This window comes from Convolutriloba macropyga, chromosome 1 (genome assembly GCF_964194025.1).
Source record: "Convolutriloba macropyga chromosome 1, txConMacr16.3, whole genome shotgun sequence".
NCBI lineage: Eukaryota > Metazoa > Xenacoelomorpha > Acoela > Convolutidae > Convolutriloba > Convolutriloba macropyga.
Genome location: NC_134468.1, coordinates 49103994 through 49126755, shown reverse-complemented (window position 1 = coordinate 49126755; position 22762 = coordinate 49103994). Strand labels below are relative to the sequence as shown.

Genomic DNA, 22762 nt, shown 5'->3' with positions numbered 1-22762 from the left:
TGGGTCCGGCTCGGGTAGATGAAATGGGGGTGGATTGGGTGCGAAATGTCACTCTTGGGGTGTGTGGTGAAGTTGATGGGTTGCTTTGTGGTGCCTCTTTTGCTGACATGTTGATATGAAGTACTTGTTGTGTGGAGCTAGCTATCAAATTGCAATTAGAATTTTGCGACTGGATTTGCGATGCGGTTGTGGTATCAGATTGAAGCAGTTGATTTGCACGGCAATTAAAATTAGAAATGAATTCAGAATTGTAATTGTTTACTTGTGCTCGAGGAATGAGTGAATTAATTGAGGCATTCGAATTATGCGCGCTAATTTTAGCAGGTTTGCAAGAGTGGACTCGCGTCGGATGTACTTGTTGCTTATAATTACTAGTTATGTGCCGCTTTTGGAAAAGAATTTTGTTTGCGCTACTAAATAAAGATGTAATCGCGTCGCGAATACGGGAAATTGTTGCTACCATAAATTCCTCATCATATTGATTGACACTTTTAGCGTTCTGATTTGGTTGTCGCGAAATATAATCAACTAAGCCCATTCGGGTACCAGGAATATGTTCAATATTAAAATCAAATGGTAACAAACGGTCAATCCATCGTGTTAATCTACTGTTGTAAGATTTATTAGAGCGGTGTGATTTTAAGACGGAAAGAAGTGCTTTGTGATCTGTTAAAACTGTGAAGGTTTTCCCAAATAGATAATATTTAAAATATTCAATGACCCAAACCACCCCAAGTAATTCGAGTTCATTTACACTATAACGTTCTTCATTGCTATTAAGAAAACGAGATGCGAAAGCTATTGTTTTCCACCCTTCGCAATCTAATTGTTCGAGTGCAGCGCCTAAACCTTGGCGGGATGCGTCACATTTGATGCGCGTTTCCAGTGTTGGATTAAAATGAGTGTTTTCCGTAGCGTTTGCAATAACAGTTTTGATATGTTCAAAATGTGATTGATGATTCTCATTCCAAATGAATTTTTCGTTTTTCTTTAATAAGGGTCGAAGAGGGTGACATATTTTGGCAAGATTAGGTATAAATTTGCTTAGATGATGAACACTACCTAAAAATGACCGTAATTGTTTCAATGTTTTTGGGGCTTTAATTTCCGCAATTGCCGCTGTTTTAGATTCGATAGGTTTAACACCACTTTGTGAAAATGTAAAACCAAGCCAATTTATTTGATGTTTTGCGAAGTGCATTTGCTTAAGTTAATTCTAAGATTGTCTGCTTCAAGTTTTTGGAGACATTTGTATACGTATTTGAGGTGCGATTCCTGGGTGCCTTTGCTAACTACGATTATGTCGTCCAGAAAACAGTATGTGTTAGTCAGCCCAACCAATGTGTAATCCATTGCCTTTTGAAACTCGGCCGGCATATCTGTAAGGCCATAAAATCCCGTTTTAAAACGATACGTACCCGTTGCTTCGCCGCAAATGATGTTAAAATTACAGTGGCGTGCCGTATCGGGATGTAGCTTTAATTGACTATAGGCGTATTTTAGGTCGATTGTTGAAAAAGATACATTATCTCCCAGATTTGAGTTATTAATATGTTGTGAAATTGAATCGATGAGGCTATCTATGTTTGGCATTTGATACTTGTTTTTGTGGATCGCTTTGTTTAATATTTTCGAATCAAGAGCTAATTTTACAGATTTGTCTTTTTTGACCGTAATTACAATGGGAGAAATGAAGTTTTTATCCGAACATTCTTGTAATTTTTCAATGTGTCCTTGTTCAGAAAATTTCTTTAGTTCGGCGGATACTTTGTCTAACAAATTTATAGGGACACGTCGGCCTTTTTGATGTGATGGGGTATAATGTTTGTGGAATTTTGAACGAACTGTATGTACTTTAGACTTACCAATTCTGGAGATTAAATTGGGGTAATCAATAGTAATCTGTTTTTTGATTGGGCAATATTCTTGATCTACCTGATTGATTGTTACTTGATTACTTGACTGATGTACTGAAATTCCAAGAGCTGGAAACAAATCTCTACCCAATAGAGAGCGATGTCCGTCCGCCACTTCTTGAATTTCAATTGGATTCGCGTACCAATTGCTGCTTTGAATGGAAGTTTGGAGGATGCCCACCGTGTGAATAGGTTCATTTGAAAATGTTTTCAATTGTTTAGGATTCGCTTCGCGTATCCACTTTGATTTTGGATCATGGGAAATGATTGAGTTCGCCAAGGATTCATTGATTATTGTACATACGCTGCCCGAATCCACCAAAACCTTTGTTGGTGTATTGCCGAGAGTTACAGGAAGGTTGGTTACGTCCACCGAAGTTGCGGAATCTGTTGAAGATATGACTGCTACACAGTTATCTTCATCTGAAGAATAGTTTGACTCCAAATCGGGATCAAAATTGGCCGAAATTTGATTGACATCTTCATTTTGATCGTCTTTTTCTACGTTATTGACTCGCGGTCTAGGTTTTGGGTACGAATTGGGATCTTTAGGTTTGCGACAGACCTTTGCGAAGTGGTTCTCAATACAACAGTTATTGCATCTTTTTCCCCGAGCGGGACATTTATTGCGATGGTCGGAGGTCCAGTTAGATCCACAGAAATGACAGGTTGTAGGCTTTTTCCGTGCGGTTGTATTCATATTGGAGAAAGGGGTAGCATTTGCGATACGTGTCCGTTGTACTTGGTTAACCGTTGACTGTGATTCAGTTTTGCTTGCGTTCATTTTTAGTTGGTTGAGTGTACCCATCTCAATATTAATTGCTATTGCCAATGCTTTTTCTGGGTCTACTGTTTCTTTAAGAAGTTCCTTCTGAATGTCTTCATTTTGCATATTCGCGATAAAGACATCCCGGATGATAGTGTCCCCTTTATCTCCTAGGTCACAGTTTTCCGAAAGTTCTTTGAGATGTCCATAGAACTTCTCAATAGGTTCTCCCTTTTGTTGTTTTCTTGTGAGGAAGAGGTATCTATCGAAGGTTATATTATGGATCCGAATGAAGGTTGTATTTAGAACGTCCCAAAGATCCTTCGTTGAGATTGTTTCGAGGTTAATGGTTGAAGTTTTTGAGTTGAATACACGGCGCCCCTCCATGCCTAAGCTCAAATACATCAGAGAGGATGCTTTTCGATCACATAATTTCCATGGTTTGTCACCACAAAGTACGCCGATTGTCATGACACGTTGACATTGATTTTTCCACGCTGTTTTTGCCTGCTCATTGCGGGTACGTCGGTCTCGTTCTGATTGCGCCGTCGGGTTGTCCACTGCATCCTCATATGCTGGTTCAGGAGGCAGGAGTACATGTTCTGGAGGGTCTACCAAGAGAAGGTCCACTTCAATTCCTTCTCTAGCGAGGATTGCGAGTTTCAATTGTATTCTCCAAAACTCCCAGCGAATTGGGGGTTCTAGTGTCGCCTTTTCCCAAAAGGGTTGAATTCCAAGTGGGGACTTTCCGCTGTCCTTTGTCGCTGACTGCGCCATGTTATATTTTTTATTACTGAATAAGTTAGGATTCGCGGTGCAAATGCTTTGTCTTAAGAATTGAGTAGCAAGTGCTGGTCAAATACACAATTACTTTTGTATCGTGAATTATGTTTATTGGAAACGCGACGTGGATCCACTGCTAAGATTAACTTAGGGTTATGAAGAGCAAATGCAGAGTAACTTGAATTCAGATTGACTAACTGAGATTATGATTACTAGTAATAAATCGATATGAACAAAATATGAAATAATTTAGTAGACTATCGGGAATATTAGTATAGGTGAATAAATAGAAGTCATAACTTTTAGTTTATAAAACACATGATATAATTATATATATAGAGGGTAAATAATTTAGTACACATAAAGGTTTCGATATATATTTAGGTATCCATATGTATCACACGAACATTGGATAATGACAATTCTCAATTGCTTACTATGTAGATATAAATGAACATTTTAGTGATTTCAGTTGATATCTACAGAACTTAAAAACTGTTAAATTAATTATTTTCAAAAATGGAAAAACTATTTTTGAACTCCGCAGCTATTTACTGTTTTTTGTCGAGCTGTTGACCAGTCCTATTGGGGACAGGTCCCATGTCTTTTCTAATGAAGTATAGGTCAAATTGTTTTGTTTTGGTTTTTACCTGCTGCGAGTTTGATTTTGTTATGATTTTTTTTATTATAGACGTCGCGTTTTGATCGTAAATGATGTTGTTTGATTTTTATTATGGTCGTTTCCAGTAGTCCTTTGGTCCTTTTATCAACAATTTTTACCGGCACTCTGGCGTGGCATTATCGTATTTCATTGGTTGTTTATCTAACGATGTGTACGTTTTTGAAAGTTTTCTATCTCTTCATCATTCGGTAGCGAATTAAGTCAAGAATGTGGATGAGCGGGTTCAGAACATTTGTGCGTACGAGCATTGCCGAGCCTCTTTGTTAAATATAAAGTTTCAAATTTTGTACAATGTGTTAGGGCCATTAATTCAAATTGACATATGTTGACGGTTTTCCTCGAAAGAATTTGTAAACGACTTGAAAAGAGACACAGAGGAACCCAATCGAATCCATCAATGGCACAAAATTTTTTTGCAACACCCTCAAACTGAACCTGCTTCGACTGTTTTAGAAGTTCATGGTCACATCTACTGAACCATCGAAGTTACTAAAGCAATTTTATTTGATGCATGTGACCATGTGAATAATAGTAGTCACGAAAGTTACTTGGCTGCTACTTTTTTCGCAAGGGTGAAAACATTTTTAAATAGAAACAGACTTAATCAGGGGGCGGGAAAGAACCGAAGCGTCCAGAAAAGTATTAAAATCAAAATCAACCAATGTCGAAATAATCCATAGAGACGTGATATAAATAAATATCGTAGTATGTCTTGGTACCTTTAAAACACAGCTAAATTTGTCTTTTCACGGGTCAATTTCTTTAAAAGGACTTCACTGCAAATTTTCGATTCGGAGCAAAATCTGTTTTCGTCCCGGAATTGGTTATACTTTCTAAATGATTAAATTAACACCACATTAAATCAACTTTGTGGTGTTTTTTGTGCGATCAAGCATGAAGTTAAGTGATAACGATGTTACATGGGGAAGAGGGGAATAAATGGCTTCTGTCTCGAAGATTAAAAATAATTAATAACCCGAGTTCAACGAAAAACCAATTTATACTTTTATAGAAAATTGAAAAAATTTTGATGAGAAAAGCAAACGATCAATTCTAGAAGATTGTCAATTGCCATAATTTAATTTGAATGCAATTTATTGATGTGAAATAAATTTTGCTCCCATTTTTAGCATCAATTTTCATAATTGATTTTCGCTGTCTAATAACTGCAGTTCATTGTGCTTCTTGTATTCCTCAGCTCAGCTATATGACAACAGCTCTATCTACTGTTACTAATTCTAAGCCACGATTGTATTTATCATCTATTTTTCTGTTTACAAATTTTTTATTACAGAATTGCTTTCGTAATTCGGTTGGAATCAACATAGAAATTAGTTTTGTGGCCAGGTTGAGGTCACAAAAGGAAGTGACCTGTGATCAGACTCATGTCTAGTGCACATGGTGTGTTTTAAGACCAATTTTACAGGGTCTGGAAATGATTTCGAGTGCACCAAATTTTTGACCGGGGTATTATTTAGTTCTGAGCAGAGGTTACTTCCGTCTGCGGATGATTTGATCAGAGGTATTTACCATCTGGTAAACCTGATCATTTGGCCTTTTTAAAAAAGTTAAACATGCTACTAATCTTTGAACGAGATACCAAGTGTTGACAAAATGATGTCTGAGTTGCAAAGAACCAAAGATTTTACATTAATTGTTCCGACCCACTTTAGTGGGGAAGAACTATATACTCAAATGGGTTTTCTTTGTTCAGACAATTATGGCCGATCGATATAATCATCGTAGAGAGTTGTGAGTCGTAATATATTCATCATTAAAAAGCCCGTCCAGTGTAGAATATGGAATTAAAAAGATTTTTTCAAACTTCGGTTTTTATAGGGAATTACCGAGATTTAAAGTTTTGTGAATATGTGACGTAACTCAGTTGTTTTTATTCACATTTTCGGTATTTTTGACCTAATTTTCGCCAATTTTGCTAAATTTTGTTCAAGCTTTTTACTGTAGCGTTATAGATTTTTTGTCTAAAGATAGAGGAAGGCTGCTGAATTCTTTGATCCGCGTTTTTTGGCTAGAATTTTGGATAACTTTTTTATAATTCGACACTTTTCGTGAACAAATTTGCTTTTTAGCCTAATCATTTTAAGTTCGCTGGAAGTAGATACCCTAAAACTGCTGCCACATTCTTTTGAAGCTGACAAACGAGCTAGTTCTACACCCGCTGGCTTTGAGAGTCTTCTGGAATTGATATTTTGTCAGTTTTGTGCAAATTAAAACTCGATAATTACAAAAAATGCATTTTTATTTTTGACAAACTGAGAAATTTTGTTGAAAAATTGATCTTCTTCGCAACCTTTTGAACAAATGAGCATTTTGTTAGACCCGCAGCAACGTCTGCGTTGATCTTGATCTCGCCATGGACCCTTACGAGAAAGGCTTTTCAAGATTTTAATGGGGCGCGAATTTTTTTCAAAATATTTCCTCTATGTAAAGGTTTTTTATGTAAACTTTTTTACTTACAAGAAATACATTCCAGGGCTTTACGATTGACAGATACAAAATTTCAAAAAACAAAGACCAACGAGATTATATTAAGGTTTCAGAAAAAGCTCATGGTTTTTGTGGCTCTGACCAATTGTTTTCGTAAAATTTTTGTTATTTACTTCATGAATTTTGCTTTCATTTGTTATATTTTTGTTGTCCAATGGCCTATTGTTCCTATTCAAAGATCCAGTTTTTTTAAGAGGTATAAATGAATCTAGACAATTCTTTCAACTGTTATCTAATGTCTGTTTTAACTTTGAAAATAATTGTTTTAATAAAAATTCGTTTAATTTTTGAACTTTGCCACTATTTTTTATCTCATTTCTCTCAATTTCGGGCGTAGACAAAGTAAAAACATGAACAAAACGATTGTTTGTGATTAATAAATTAATGTTCGTAATGGTTTTATTTTCAATTAATGGTCTCTTTCTTTTTTTCAAGTTTTTTTAAATGTTTTTGAGCATAATTGCATATTTTATGAGTTCATCTTGTTGCCTTGTCAAATTATCATATCACTGTCAAGTCCGAATAACGAAAATGAGTAGGGAAAACGCACAGCCTTGGGAAAAAATGCATCTGGATATGTTAATTGTTTTAGTTAAATAGTTTATGCTTTTTTGGCTGTGACACAGTGATCTCTCAAAACTTAAATGGATTTTTTTGCATATGTTTTTCTTTTTTGTTGCTGTACGCCATATAATTGATAACGATAGGTCTCAATTGCTTCCTCAGGACGCATAACTCAACGTAGTTAAAGATGTCTGTTTACAGCTGTTTGTTTTAATGACATTAAGACTGAAATAATAGAAAAACAATTTTTTCAACTGTATAATTTTTGCTTTCATTTTTGTAATCATTGAAATCAATCTCACTAATTAGAAACCTCATTTAATTTGGTTGATTCTTACATTTTTGGCCATTTGTTGTACGTTGTGACATATTGCTTCGACCATTATTTCCACAAAAAAGTTTTCTAGATTTCTAAACTTTTAAATTTTTGTGTTTCTTTTGTTCTCATCTCCTCGTAGTACTTTTATGAGGATAGCTTTTTGATATTAATATGAAACAAAAGTGACATCTTAAAGTTCTTGCAGGTATGATCTTATAATTATAGTGCCTTAAACAGTGTGATCTCTTAAAATTGTTTGAAGTTTTGGCTTCTTTATATATTTGTTGTTATTTTGTGGTCGTGACTTAGTCTCATAATTAACAGTCCCATTTGGCTTCCAGGTATTACAAAGTAAGCCAACGCTGTTTGTCAAAATTTTATGTCTGTTATGAAGTTTGAAAAAATTTTGTTTTCAAAAACATGATATGAAGATATGATATAGCATCTATGAAGATATTAGCTGCAAAGGTTTGTTTCTCGTCTTTGTTACTACTGTTACTACGAGATTCCATAAAATATTTGAGAATTTTTTATATTCGTATATTCGATAGGATTTTTGTTTTCTTTTTAATTTATAGCATTAATTGTAGGTTCTCCATTGGTTTTGTAATTTCTCGCAATTAAACACTGGATAATGGCATGTCTCAATTTCTTCCTCTGGAGATATAATTGAAGATTTTATAGATTTCAGTTGATATCTAATGACCTTGATAACTGTAAAATTAATTGTTTTCAAAATTGGAAACGTATTTTTGAAATTCGCATCTCGTTGCTCTTTTTGGTCGACCTGTTAACCAGAAAATTTTTTAGTCGATTTGTAGCTCAATCTTTGTGAAAACAGGTCACAACCCGTTTCCAGTAAGCTATAATTCAACCCTTATAACGGTTTCAGCTTCAAACAATTGCTTTTCCGCTTTGTTACTACTGTTACTACGAGATTTTTGTAAAATGTGAGATTTTCATTTATTTGCAATTTTCAAAGGATTTTTGGGTTCCTTTTTACTCATAACAATAATAGTTGATCCAATTGGCTTTGAAATTTTGTGCAACCGAACATTGGATAATGACTAGTCTCAATTGCTAATTATGTAGATATATATAAACATTTTAGGGATTTCAGTTGATATCTAATGAACTTAATAGCTGTGAAATTAAATATTTTCAAAAGTGGGAAAAGTGTTTTTGAAATTCGCGGCTATTTTTGTCGACCTGTTGACCAGTCAGATTGGGGACAGGTCTCATGTCTTTACCAATGAATTATATGTCAAATTGTTTCGTTTAGGTTTCTTCTGATGCGAGTTAGATTTTGTTATGATTTTATTTATTATGGCCATCGATTTTTGGTCGCAAATAATGTTTGTTGTTTGATGTTTATTTTCGTCCTTTCTAGTTGTCAACAACAACGTTCATCGGCGCTCTAGGGTGAAATTATTGTATTCCTTTGGTTGTTTATTGAATGATAAGTATTTTGTTGAAGGTTTTCAAATTCTTCATCTTTTGGTACCCATTTAACTCAAGAATGTGGATGACAGGGGCCGGAACCTTATGTGCGTACGCACATTACCGAGCCGCCTTGTTAGACTTGAAAGCATAAATTGCTTCTTTGGACGATATTTTAATCGTCAGTCACGGACAAATCGAAAATTGAAATTAAAAACAATTTAAATTTGGAGAAACTGCGGACAATTAATTGGAGAAAACCTACGAATAAAATTTGGAACAAATTGTTTTTGCAAAGAGAAAAATAAAAAGCTGGATCAGCACTTCAGACACACAGAAATGAAACCACTCACAGACATTGAAAACAGAGAAAAACGTAAAAGAATTGAGAGCAATGCTCTATTCAGTTCACTACCTCGTTAAGTACAAGAAGGAAAATTTATTGCAACTTGGCCATTCCCTTAAACCACGCTGCAAAAAATCGATCAAAATTGATTTCGACTTGAATCTAAGAAATTTATTGTTCCGACCCCACTTGTGGGGGAGGAACTATATACTCAAATGGGTTTTTTGTTCAGATAATTTGGGCTGATCGATATATTCATCGTAGAGAAATATGAATGGTTTTATTAAATAGCTCATCCAGCGTAGAATTAAAAAATCAAATTATTTTTCTGAATTTCGTTCTTTTCGAGGAGTTATCGAGGTTTAAGTTTCAAGTGAACACGGGTTTTTTGGTTCGCTTTTGTTCATTTTTACCATAGTTTTTGTTCAAATTAACATTTTTTCTATGACAATTTTAAATCAAAATTACAATTGAAGCCACAAAATAAATCGTTTTTGTGTTCCTAACAGACGAAAGGCGATAAAAAGACTAGTTCCGGTGTCATAGGGAAGTTTACTATCAAAAAAATTCTAATTGTAATTGAGAGCTTTTTTGGAAAGTTTTGCACATTTTTTTGTTTTTTCAAATCACCAAGAGACTAGAAACTTTTTATATCGAGGTTCCGTTAATGACAAACCTCATTTACAATCAAATCAAGCCTAATGAAAAAAAATTCGTTTCCAAGCAGTCGCTAATGTTTTTTTTTTGGATTCGTATCTCAGTTTTCGTATTTTTTAACAAAAAAGTTTTCTAGATTTCTAAACTTTTAAATTTTTGTGTTTCTTTTGTTCTCATCTCCTCGTAGTACTTTTATGAGGATAGCTTTTTGATATTAATATGAAACAAAAGTGACATCTTAAAGTTCTTGCAGGTATGATCTTATAATTATAGTGCCTTAAACAGTGTGATCTCTTAAAATTGTTTGAAGTTTTGGCTTCTTTATATATTTGTTGTTATTTTGTGGTCGTGACTTAGTCTCATAATTAACAGTCCCATTTGGCTTCCAGGTATTACAAAGTAAGCCAACGCTGTTTGTCAAAATTTTATGTCTGTTATGAAGTTTGAAAAAATTTTGTTTTCAAAAACATGATATGAAGATATGATATAGCATCTATGAAGATATTAGCTGCAAAGGTTTGTTTCTCGTCTTTGTTACTACTGTTACTACGAGATTCCATAAAATATTTGAGAATTTTTTATATTCGTATATTCGATAGGATTTTTGTTTTCTTTTTAATTTATAGCATTAATTGTAGGTTCTCCATTGGTTTTGTAATTTCTCGCAATTAAACACTGGATAATGGCATGTCTCAATTTCTTCCTCTGGAGATATAATTGAAGATTTTATAGATTTCAGTTGATATCTAATGACCTTGATAACTGTAAAATTAATTGTTTTCAAAATTGGAAACGTATTTTTGAAATTCGCATCTCGTTGCTCTTTTTGGTCGACCTGTTAACCAGAAAATTTTTTGGTCGATTTGTAGCTCAATCTTTGTGAAAACAGGTCACAACCCGTTTCCAGTAAGCTATAATTCAACCCTTATAACGGTTTCAGCTTCAAACAATTGCTTTTCCGCTTTGTTACTACTGTTACTACGAGATTTTTGTAAAATGTGAGATTTTCATTTATTTGCAATTTTCAAAGGATTTTTGGGTTCCTTTTTACTCATAACAATAATAGTTGATCCAATTGGCTTTGAAATTTTGTGCAACCGAACATTGGATAATGACTAGTCTCAATTGCTAATTATGTAGATATATATAAACATTTTAGGGATTTCAGTTGATATCTAATGAACTTAATAGCTGTGAAATTAAATATTTTCAAAAGTGGGAAAAGTGTTTTTGAAATTCGCGGCTATTTTTGTCGACCTGTTGACCAGTCAGATTGGGGACAGGTCTCATGTCTTTACCAATGAATTATATGTCAAATTGTTTCGTTTAGGTTTCTTCTGATGCGAGTTAGATTTTGTTATGATTTTATTTATTATGGCCATCGATTTTTGGTCGCAAATAATGTTTGTTGTTTGATGTTTATTTTCGTCCTTTCTAGTTGTCAACAACAACGTTCATCGGCGCTCTAGGGTGAAATTATTGTATTCCTTTGGTTGTTTATTGAATGATAAGTATTTTGTTGAAGGTTTTCAAATTCTTCATCTTTTGGTACCCATTTAACTCAAGAATGTGGATGACAGGGGCCGGAACCTTATGTGCGTACGCACATTACCGAGCCGCCTTGTTAGACTTGAAAGCATAAATTGCTTCTTTAGACGATATTTTAATCGTCAGTCACGGACAAATCGAAAATTGAAATTAAAAACAATTTAAATTTGGAGAAACTGCGGACAATTAATTGGAGAAAACCTACGAATAAAATTTGGAACAAATTGTTTTTGCAAAGAGAAAAATAAAAAGCTGGATCAGCACTTCAGACACACAGAAATGAAACCACTCACAGACATTGAAAACAGAGAAAAACGTAAAAGAATTGAGAGCAATGCTCTATTCAGTTCACTACCTCGTTAAGTACAAGAAGGAAAATTTATTGCAACTTGGCCATTCCCTTAAACCACGCTGCAAAAAATCGATCAAAATTGATTTCGACTTGAATCTAAGAAATTTATTGTTCCGACCCCACTTGTGGGGGAGGAACTATATACTCAAATGGGTTTTTTGTTCAGATAATTTGGGCTGATCGATATATTCATCGTAGAGAAATATGAATGGTTTTATTAAATAGCTCATCCAGCGTAGAATTAAAAAATCAAATTATTTTTCTGAATTTCGTTCTTTTCGAGGAGTTATCGAGGTTTAAGTTTCAAGTGAACACGGGTTTTTTGGTTCGCTTTTGTTCATTTTTACCATAGTTTTTGTTCAAATTAACATTTTTTCTATGACAATTTTAAATCAAAATTACAATTGAAGCCACAAAATAAATCGTTTTTGTGTTCCTAACAGACGAAAGGCGATAAAAAGACTAGTTCCGGTGTCATAGGGAAGTTTACTATCAAAAAAATTCTAATTGTAATTGAGAGCTTTTTTGGAAAGTTTTGCACATTTTTTTGTTTTTTCAAATCACCAAGAGACTAGAAACTTTTTATATCGAGGTTCCGTTAATGACAAACCTCATTTACAATCAAATCAAGCCTAATGAAAAAAAATTCGTTTCCAAGCAGTCGCTAATGTTTTTTTTTTTGGATTCGTATCTCAGTTTTCGTATTTTTTAACAAAATTTTGATTTTCTTTTTGAGGTTTTACCAAACTTTTGGATTCCTATGGCATAAAATCGTCGTTGAGTAAAAGTGCAATAGGTTACGTAATGAGCATTAAGTGAACCTATCTAGTGCTTTGATGGGAGAGCTAATGGTTGTCAAGACCTTGAAAATAAATTTTTGTAATTTTTCTTTAATATTATACAATCATAAACTTATTTTTGTGAACTGTATGTCAGCCTCAGTAATGACAGTACTCCCCTCCTTCCTACTCCACTGCCAACAAAATTAATTTCGTTAGACTTGGTTTTGCCTGTATTTGTCGTTGTTTTCTTAGTCATAAGACTTCTTGTGATATCTTATTGATTACCTATTCATGACATTCATCCTTGAATTCACATCGAGTCTTAAATGAGCGTATTTATTGACTTTTGTTGAATGCTATCGAAATTAATGGCTGTCAAGAGTTTAAAAATTTTCTTGGATTTTTTTGTGAACGTAAATCAGTCTTAAGCTTGTTTTCGTGAGCTCTAAGTCAGTCTTGGTAATGACAGAACAACGTTCATTCCTACTTCAACAACAATTTACCTAGTTGGCGGTTTTATCTTCTAATTTTTGGTTATATGAGTTCAAAGCCACAAGATTTCTTTTTTTTATTGTTGGACATTTAGTACTATCGGTTCTTTTTGAATTCTCAGCCTGTTATTCTTATATCAATGGCTCGCATTGGCTTAGACAAAAATTTCACTGGATCATAGCTAATGTTTTCGGAGTAAACTTTATGGTTTAAACGGTTTCGACACTTTCTTCTCTCACTTTTCTACAGATTTTTTTTTGGTTTTTGCCTGTAATTGTCATTTTAATTGTAGTCTGTGATGTCTGATTAATTATCTGTGCTTAAAAAACATCCTTGTAGTCACATCATGGCAAAATTTAGAGTTTTTGTTGACTTCTGTGGAAAGTTATTGAAATTAACGACTGTTAAATCTTCAAAAAACTTTTTTTGGACATTTTTTTTAACATAAATCATTCTTAAATTTATTTTCTGGAACTCTATTTAACCTCATTAATGACAGAATCTTTTTTTCTATTTCAAAACAAAATTACTTAGCTAGCGGTTTTATCTTCTAATTACTCTTTTTGAAGCACGAGTTTTCATAATTTTCTGTTTTTTTTGGATATTTTTTTTTCTTAATTTTGGTTCTTTTTGAAAAACTATTACATTATCCTAATATTAATAGTTCCCCTTGGCTCAGAAAGAACTTTCAATGAACCCTAGAAAACGTTTTCAGAGAAAAACTTATGGTTTAAATGGCTTCGACACTTTCTTCTTGAAATTCATTACTGAAGTTTGGATTTTGCTTGTTTTTTTTGTTGTTTTCTTAGTCAAGGACATTTTGTTTTGTCTTACTGATGACTTCTGAAAGACATACATCTTCGCCGTCACATGAACATCGTTTTCGGCATAACTTAGCGTATTTAATGGCTTCCGTAAACACTATTGAGTTTTATAACTTTGATACTACAAGTTTTCTCAAAATTTTCGTGGTGAATGAAAGATATCATTGTTTTCACATCGAGGTTTCAATATATTTGGTTATATTTGTTGTTTTTCAAGTCATTTTGTAACAATAAAAACAATCCCATTGCTGTTAAAAAATTAATTGACACGAGAAAAGTTTTTATTGAAAAGTTCATTCACTAAAAATCATTAACTTTTCTCGCTTATTTTTTTTTGAATTTGCTGATTTGTCTTTTTTTAGGTGCCCGTAAAATGCTGACCCGTGTCATAAATTTATAAGTAACGATTAAATGAAGATTGTTACTCGAAGCAATTACTCTGTTGCGAATAGTCTTTAAGTTTATGTTACTATACATTTTCAAATATTTTTTTTCAAAATTTTCAATTTTTGTTGTTCTTTTTGTCAACTTGTAACCTATTCTTGTCAACGAGAGGTCCCATCCAAATGTTTGAATTTCAAAAGTTATAATATCTACTGATATCATCTCGTGACTGATGTTTTGCTTTGTGGACAATATTCGTTTTCATAAATGTTTTGTGAGTGGTGTTTTTGTGTTTCTTTTTGTCTTGTCTCAGCACATTCAGGTAATAACAGATCCCAATGATTTTCTAATGTGGCCCAAATGAACTTTTTATTCATTCAGTATAATTTTAGCTGAACTAGTATACATAAAAATTGAAATAAAACTACGAAATATTCAGATATCAAATAATGATATTAATGGCTTCAATAATTGTGTTTTTGCAAATTGTTCGTATCTTTTGAAATTTTCTGCGTCTTTAGTCCGTTCTTATGGCTTAGTCTAAACAAGGACAGGTGCCGTTGGTTTTATAATGTTTTTTAGTAAGTTTATCAAGAATTATTTTAATTTTTGCTAAAGATTTTCTCACTACGGGAAACATCCATCGGCTGTATAGTTAGGAAAAACTAATTTGTGTAGTTAAGGTTTTGTCTGATTTCATTTTGACGTTGTTACTTGGTGATTTTAATTTCAGATATTGGTTTTCTGCCGTGAAAACTTTTGGTTTTTGCTCATTTTGTTGTTTGTTGTTTTTTCTCGTAGTCTTTTTAATGGCAGATCTCGTGAGAGCTCTAATGACGCATGCCATCATGTATTTCAATTAGTAGATTGGTTGTGAAGTTTTAAACTCAAAGTTCTATTTTTGTTATATCTTCATTTGATTGATAATTAAGTCAAAAATGTAGATGAGCTCAGGTCAGAACATCACGCTCGAATGCACATTAACGAGCCTCCTTGTTTTCTCAAGGTAAGAAGAAGAATTGGGAGGGCAGCCTAGACTGAGTACTTTAACACAGACATTGAGAATAGTGAAAAAAATGTGGATAAAACAAAATGGCAAGCAGTAGCATTCGCTTCACTCTTTTTTTAAAGAGCAAAAGTTTCTTTCTCAACGAATTGGAACTATTGAGAGTAGTGTTGCCAAAAGAACACTAGAAAAAATAAATATTCGGTCAACCGTTTCAAGTCATCACGTGAAATATGTCTCCTCTGTCAACAACGAGAGAACATACATCAAATGAGTTGTATAACAGCCGCTTAAAACATTGGCTCCATAAACGGCTACCCCTTTTCGTCACAATCAATCATTTGCTTTGAACCAAAATGATTTGGGCGGGCTGGATTTCTTGCGATCGGACCGCCGATAAAGTTTCGAGGAACGATGAGCAAATCAATGTATCGAAGTCGAAATCTTGATGCCGAAAATAGATATTATCAATCATCCCAATGTTCGAATAGATTTGGAGCGCTAATTTCAAGAGCAAGAACGACTGAAAAAAACTGTAAATATGCTGTTTTCTACGCAAAGCAGATGAGCAAATCAGCCACTCAATTGTGGTACCCAATTTCATTAAACTTCGGGTCAATTTGACATTGCCAGGTAGTGACGAGGAAACTGGACACACAATTGAAAACATCATCTCCAGCCGCAAATGCTAACTCGACCCCAAAATGACCCGACAACGTGAAATGCGATATCCAGCAGGGCATCCAATTTGGCGACATCAATAGTCTTCGCCAAAACGTTTCTGACAATCATGACATCCAAAAGTGCCGTATTAAAGGAGCTTTTCTTTGAGACTGCATCTCAAAGTGTAATGAAGAAGATGTCAATTAGATCTCGCCCAACATACACAGCTACATACGTGATATCTATCAATAATCTAGTTTATATGCACTTAAGTTCATCGCATCGTTATTCGCAATGCTATCAAAGAGGCATACATCGATGCCAACTTGAGTAGCTGAGGAATGACGGATACGAATGTTTTTATATTGCGCAATACTTGAAAAGGGATATGATATCCAGGACTTCAGAGCCGAGTCCCATCACAAGAATCTTATATAGGAAAAAAATCTTAAAATATTGTCCCTGCTGCAAAATTGGTAACGATAAAAATTGTAAAGTTCTTAACTAAAAAACAACAAGCAGATTGTGGCGGCACAATCTATATTGAGAAAGTTCAAAAAGTTTACTTTGTATTTTGCCTAGACAAATTCTCGAAAATTCAAATTGTGCACCTGTGGAAGCGTTCAAACTCTATAAAGAACAGGTAAACATAAATTACTCAAAAACTACATTCTTTTGCACGGCGATCCAGATGTCACTAGATTAGATCAAGTAAGTAGTTGAATCAGTCAGCAAATGACAATTTTTAATAAAACATTGCTTTTTTGGAAAAAATTTCGAACTGATTAGAAACATTATGCATCAAATGAAATCATTGATAGATTCTTTTATACCTCCACCGAGAACGAATGAGACCTTTCACTATCCAGGATATGTCATACGACTGCAAAAAGAACGACGAATACAGGCAAAAAGGAAAACAATTGCACGAAAAAATTTGCACGAAAACGATGTCCCAGATAACATTAAGCTGTTAATTAAAAACATTGAAAATATTCGATTGCGTTTTAATAAAGTGAAAAATTTGTGAATCAAATGACGCTCATTATTGAAAAACTGTGAAAGTAAACAAAAACCTACAAAGAAGGGGCGAATATGCAAAAATCACAAATATTTTTTGAAAACTGATTGTACCAAGCAAAAAGACCATTTGAGGAAAATAAAACCTTAATGAAGAGCAAATTGTATTTCAATAAATAAATGACGTTAACAAGTTAACAGAAATAACATTGGCAATTCTCAAAAATCTATTGTCTTTTTTTTTAAAAAAAAAACAAATATTTCCAAATCCATAGACAACAAAAACTTTCGACTAAAATAGTGGATAGTTTGTCTTGCAATTAACTGGAAAACTAATTGCGCTTGTTATTAGTGGGATTAAATCATAGGACTACAAAATAACATTAAGTACAAGCTGTACTAAAGAAGTTCACACACAACTTTACGAAAACACATTGTTGAAACCATTAATTTTATTATAAAATTATCCAGGAGAACTTAAAGTCTTCATTTGCGTCTCGTTTGATCATCATAAAGTCTTTTTGTAAATTGACTGTCACAAATTGACTGCAAAAAGAACCACAAAAAATGAAAATTATCTAAATTTTGCAAAATTTTTCTGAAACAAATTGTCTAAGCCCTGAAGACATCCGTCAAAACGTTTAAAAATAGAGAAATTATTACTTGATTCAACAGAACAATAAAAAGAGCTCTGAAAAATCCCATCTGTTGAAAATGATACAACAATATAAAATACGAAAATAAACCCGAATCTGATCAAAAAGGGATAAGTTGAAGAATACTATTACTCTCTTTTTAGGAATTTAATTTGAAAGTCAATAAAACCATTAGCTATTTACCGATATCAGCTATTAGGTTCAGTGATTTATCTAGAGTTGGCCACTGAGAAATTTCATCACCAAATATTTGGCATACGACAACAAAAATTAACAACAAACAGAGGGCAAATAGAGGGAGAATAAAAAACTCTACCAAATTCTCCAAGAGAATGGTGTCGCAGCCCTTAAAACTATATGAAAAGAAAACAAAAAAATTTTCGATTGCAAATTTTGTAAGGTTTTTTTAGTTAGATTGTTATCTATTGTGACAGTTTACCAAAGAAACAAAAACAACCGCAAAAATGGGCAATTGTGCACAAAAATCAAAAAATTTTGTATGAACACTCGTAGTTTAGTACCAAAAGCAAGAAAACCTTTCGTTCAAACAATCCATCAAAAAATTAGATTTTCTTCTATAGGGAAGAATGTTTGACTTGTATTTACTGAGAATACGCTAAATTTGACTAAAATATTATAAGAAATTTATAAGTTCAAAAAATCGCTGGATTTTCTTTAAAACATATACATTACTGAAAGCCATTAAAACCCTATGGTTCTCTGGAAACAGACTCTATCTATATTCAGGCACATGTTTACTTAAGTGGGAGCTGTCGTTAATTGAGCCATGAGTCATAATGAATAAAAATTTTTGTCAATAATTAACATTAGAAGAACAAAAGCAAAATTTTTTGAAAGAAGGCAGCACCAAAATAAAAATTGAAGGTTTCTGATTCTAGGAATAAATGACAATATCGAAATTATTCCCGATATTGCTGCACGCCCAAAAAACCGCCAAAGTATTCAAAGTGTTTGCGATTTAGACCAATTGTTGTTTGAAATTCTCCAAATATTAAAAAAAAAAAACGATGAATTTTAATTCCAGAAGACTTTCATAGGGCGCCTAAATTTAGCTAGCGCTTTTTTGGAAGTTAAGGAGTCTATGTTAAGGTTTCTAGGTCGCTAGGTCTGGCAAACTGTAACAAAGTGGACCAAAAAACATATTTTTTGTCAATTTTTGAAAAAAAGTTCGAATTTGGAAACTTTTCTCGAAAAATTTTAGCCAATAAAACTTCATAAAAACAATTCAGCAACGCTCTTCTCTCTCTTACAGTAACAATAACACTCTGCCTTTGAGAATTTAAACTCATTTCAAATTATTTTACCGAAATTGTGCCAAATTTTAGCAAAAATTACTGAAAATGTGAACAAAAGCAGTTGATTGTTCACAAAAGTTTAATACTCGATAACTCCCTTTAAGAAACGAAAATCGAAAAAATCTTTTTAGTTCCATATTCTAGGATGTACGTGCTTTTCAATGATACCACTCACAATTCTGTACGATGAATATATCGATCGGCCAAAATTGACTGAACAAAAAAAACCCAGTTGAGTATATAGTTCCTCCCTCCCCACTAAAGTGGGGGTCGGAACAATTAAAGGAAGATTGAATTAAATGAAAGGCCGGTACGAGATATTAGAGCGTTAGGATTGGTACTGGCCAACAAAAACATGAAAACAAGGCACAACGTTCATCAAATAAAGCTTTAATTTAAAAATTTAAATACATCCACAAACTCAATAATCTACCAACACAGAAAAGGTTAACAGAAAGCAACAATATTACTAGTTGATGCAAATTTTGGTCGGAAGACAAACAGACCTCCAAGCATAATATATTTTGAACCTGACTTTAAAGACTTTTATTTGAAATATATCTGGTCAGAGGACGACAAACACAAAATTGCCGCAAACACAAATAGAGGAGAAATCGAATAACTCGAAATGAAATATAACAAACACCAGTCAGCGTGTGGCGAATCACCTGCAATCTCAATCCCCGAAAATCAGCTTACGAGCAAACCGTACCGAAAGGTTAGGAAGTCGAATTCGCGCTGAAAATCTGAAAAATATTTGTTCTCAGAATATCTTAAAGTGCTTATACAAAGCTCTCTACACAAACCAAAATTGATGATTATGCATTACAGATAAGTGAAACAAGTAAGTTAGAGTTTTTTAATCAGAAATTTAGATTTGGCTAAATTTAGCTCAAACGCGGGCCAACAAAAACATGAAAACAACGCACAACGTTCATCAAATAAAGCTTTAATTTAAAAATTTAAATACATCCACAAACTCAATAATCTACCAACACAGAAAAGGTTAACAGAAAGCAACAATATTACTAGTTGATGCATATTTTGGTCGGGAGACAAACAGACCTCCAAGCATAATATATTTTGAACCTGACCCTAAAGACTTTTATTTGAAAAATATCTGGTCAGAGGACGACAAACACAAAATTGGCGCAAACACAAATAGAGGAGAAATCGAATAACTCGAAATGAAATATAACAAACACCAGTCAGCGTGTGGCGAATCGCGTGCAATCTCAGTCCCCGAAAATCAGCTTACGAGCAAACCGTACCGAAAGGTTAGGAACTCGAATTCACGCTGAAAATCTGAAAAATAATTGTTCTCAGAATATCTTAAACGGCTTATACAAAGCTCTCTACACAAACCAAAATTGATGATTATGCATTACAGATAAGTGAAATCGGTAAGTTAGAGTATTTAATCAGAAATTCAGATTTGGCTAAATTTAGCTCAAACGCGGGCCGACAAAAACATGAAAACAACGCACAACGTTCATCAAATAAAGCTTAATTTTAAAAATTTAAATACATCCACAAACTCAATAATCTACCAACACAGAAAAGGTTAACAGAAAGCAACAATATTACTAGTTGATGCATATTTTGGTCGGGAGACAAACAGACCTCCAAGCATAATATATTTTGAACCTGACCCTAAAGACTTTTATTTGAAAAATATCTGGTCAGAGGACGACAAACACAAAATTGGCGCAAACACAAATAGAGGAGAAATCGAATAACTCGAAATGAAATATAACAAACACCGGTCAGCTTGTGGCGAATCGCGTGCAATCTCAGTCCCCGAAAATCAGCTTACGATCAAACCGTACCGAAAGGTTAGGAACTCGAATTCACGCTGAAAATCTGAAAAATAATTGTTCTCAGAATATCTTAAACGGCTTATACAAAGCTCTCTACACAAACCAAAATTGATGATTATGCATTACAGATAAGTGAAATCGGTAAGTTAGAGTATTTAATCAGAAATTCAGATTTGGCTAAATTTAGCTCAAACGCTGAAAAAATTAAAATTTAACTCCCAGGCGCAAAATGTCGCCGGACCATCCCAACTGGAAAAACCACTGAGGAGAATATCCCAAAACATGAACAAGATATCCTCCGAAAAGAAATTATAAATAATTAACACGAGAGGGTAGCAGACTATACGATTCGTTACATTCTAACCCAGGTTGAGGTCCCAGACGGAAGCAAGTATGTCCAGACCGAAGATGAACGCACGAGGGGGGCGTCGTGCGTTCAAAATTACATAGTCTGGAAACATCAAAAAACGCACGAATATGAACGCACGAAAGTCTGTCGAACGCTCGAAAGTCTGGACATGAACGCGCGAAAGTCTGGCGAATGCACGAAAGTCTGGATATGAACGCACGAAAATCTGGACATGAACGCACGAAAGTCTGTTGAACGCTCGAAAGTCTGGACATGAACGCACAAAAATCTGGACATGAACGCAAGAAAATTGGTTGAACGCACGAAAGTCTGGTGAACGCACGAAAGTCCGGACATGAACGCATGAAAGTCTGGACATGAACGCACGAAAGTCTGGCGAATGCACGAAAGTCTGGACATGAACGCACGAAAATCTGGACATGAACGCACGAAAGTCTGTTGAACGCTCGAAAGTCTGGACATGAACGCACTAAAATCTGGACATGAACGCACGAAAATCTGGACATGAACGCACGAAAGTCTGTTGAACGCTCGAAAGTCTGGACATGAACGCACGAAAATCTGGACATGAACGCACGAAAATTGGTTGAACGCACGAAAGTCTGGACATGAACGCACGAAAGTCTGGACATGAACGCACGAAAATTGGTTGACCGCACGAAAGTCTGGACATGAACGCACGAAAGTTTGGACATGAACGCACGAAAGTCTGGATATGAACGCATGAAAGTCTGGACATGAACGCACGAAAGTCTGGCGAACGCACGAAAGTCTGCACATGAACGCACGAAAGTCTGGCGAAAGCACGAAAGTCTGGACATAGGCAACTTCCGTCTGGGACGGTCTGGACATACTTGCTTCCGTCTGGGACCTCAGCCTGGGAATGTTTCCCGTGCACCGCAAAAATAATTTACAAATAAGGCGACTAAATCGACAGCAATTGCACGTAATTATATCAAATCAGCAACTTCAAAACTTCCCAATACCAACAAGCAATCTCCATCGGCAAAAATGCGTTCGACAACACCAACACGACAATGCAAATGATTACATTCTTCACCACCAATCACAGAATCAGATGAGTCAACGAAATCTGCACTAACGCGCCCCCGATTGCTCATTGCCGTTACAACATCTTTATAGGCAACATCTTCAGCCTCAAGTCAGAAAGGACTGCAAATTGTCAAAGAAAAAATAAGAGCTAGTAAATAAGGCTTTACTATAATCTAAATTGTTAGACATATTTTGTACCAAAATTCAACCCCAGAGAGGACCGACTTCAAAGTATGTCCCTGCGCAACAACTCCGGGTTCCCTAGCTGTTTGGTTGTTAAATATTTTTAAAAACAATGACTGTATTATACATAAAAATTTTTAATTTTTATGAAATTTTTTCATTTAATCTTTTTTGGTATTGAATTGTTTTCCTTTGCTTCTATCCCATTTGCTGATTTAATTATCCACAATTTATTCTTCGATAGTTCATTTCTGAAATATATATATATATATATATATATATATATATATATATATATATATAACCAGCAGC

General features: G+C 34.1%; 1 protein-coding gene across 8 annotated transcripts in view; it reads left to right on the top strand.

Annotated features, from left to right (window-relative positions):
• Positions 1-22762, top strand: part of LOC142339873 (uncharacterized) — a 345440-nt gene that overhangs the window by 170836 nt on the left and 151842 nt on the right. The gene's annotated exons all lie outside the window — the stretch shown is intronic.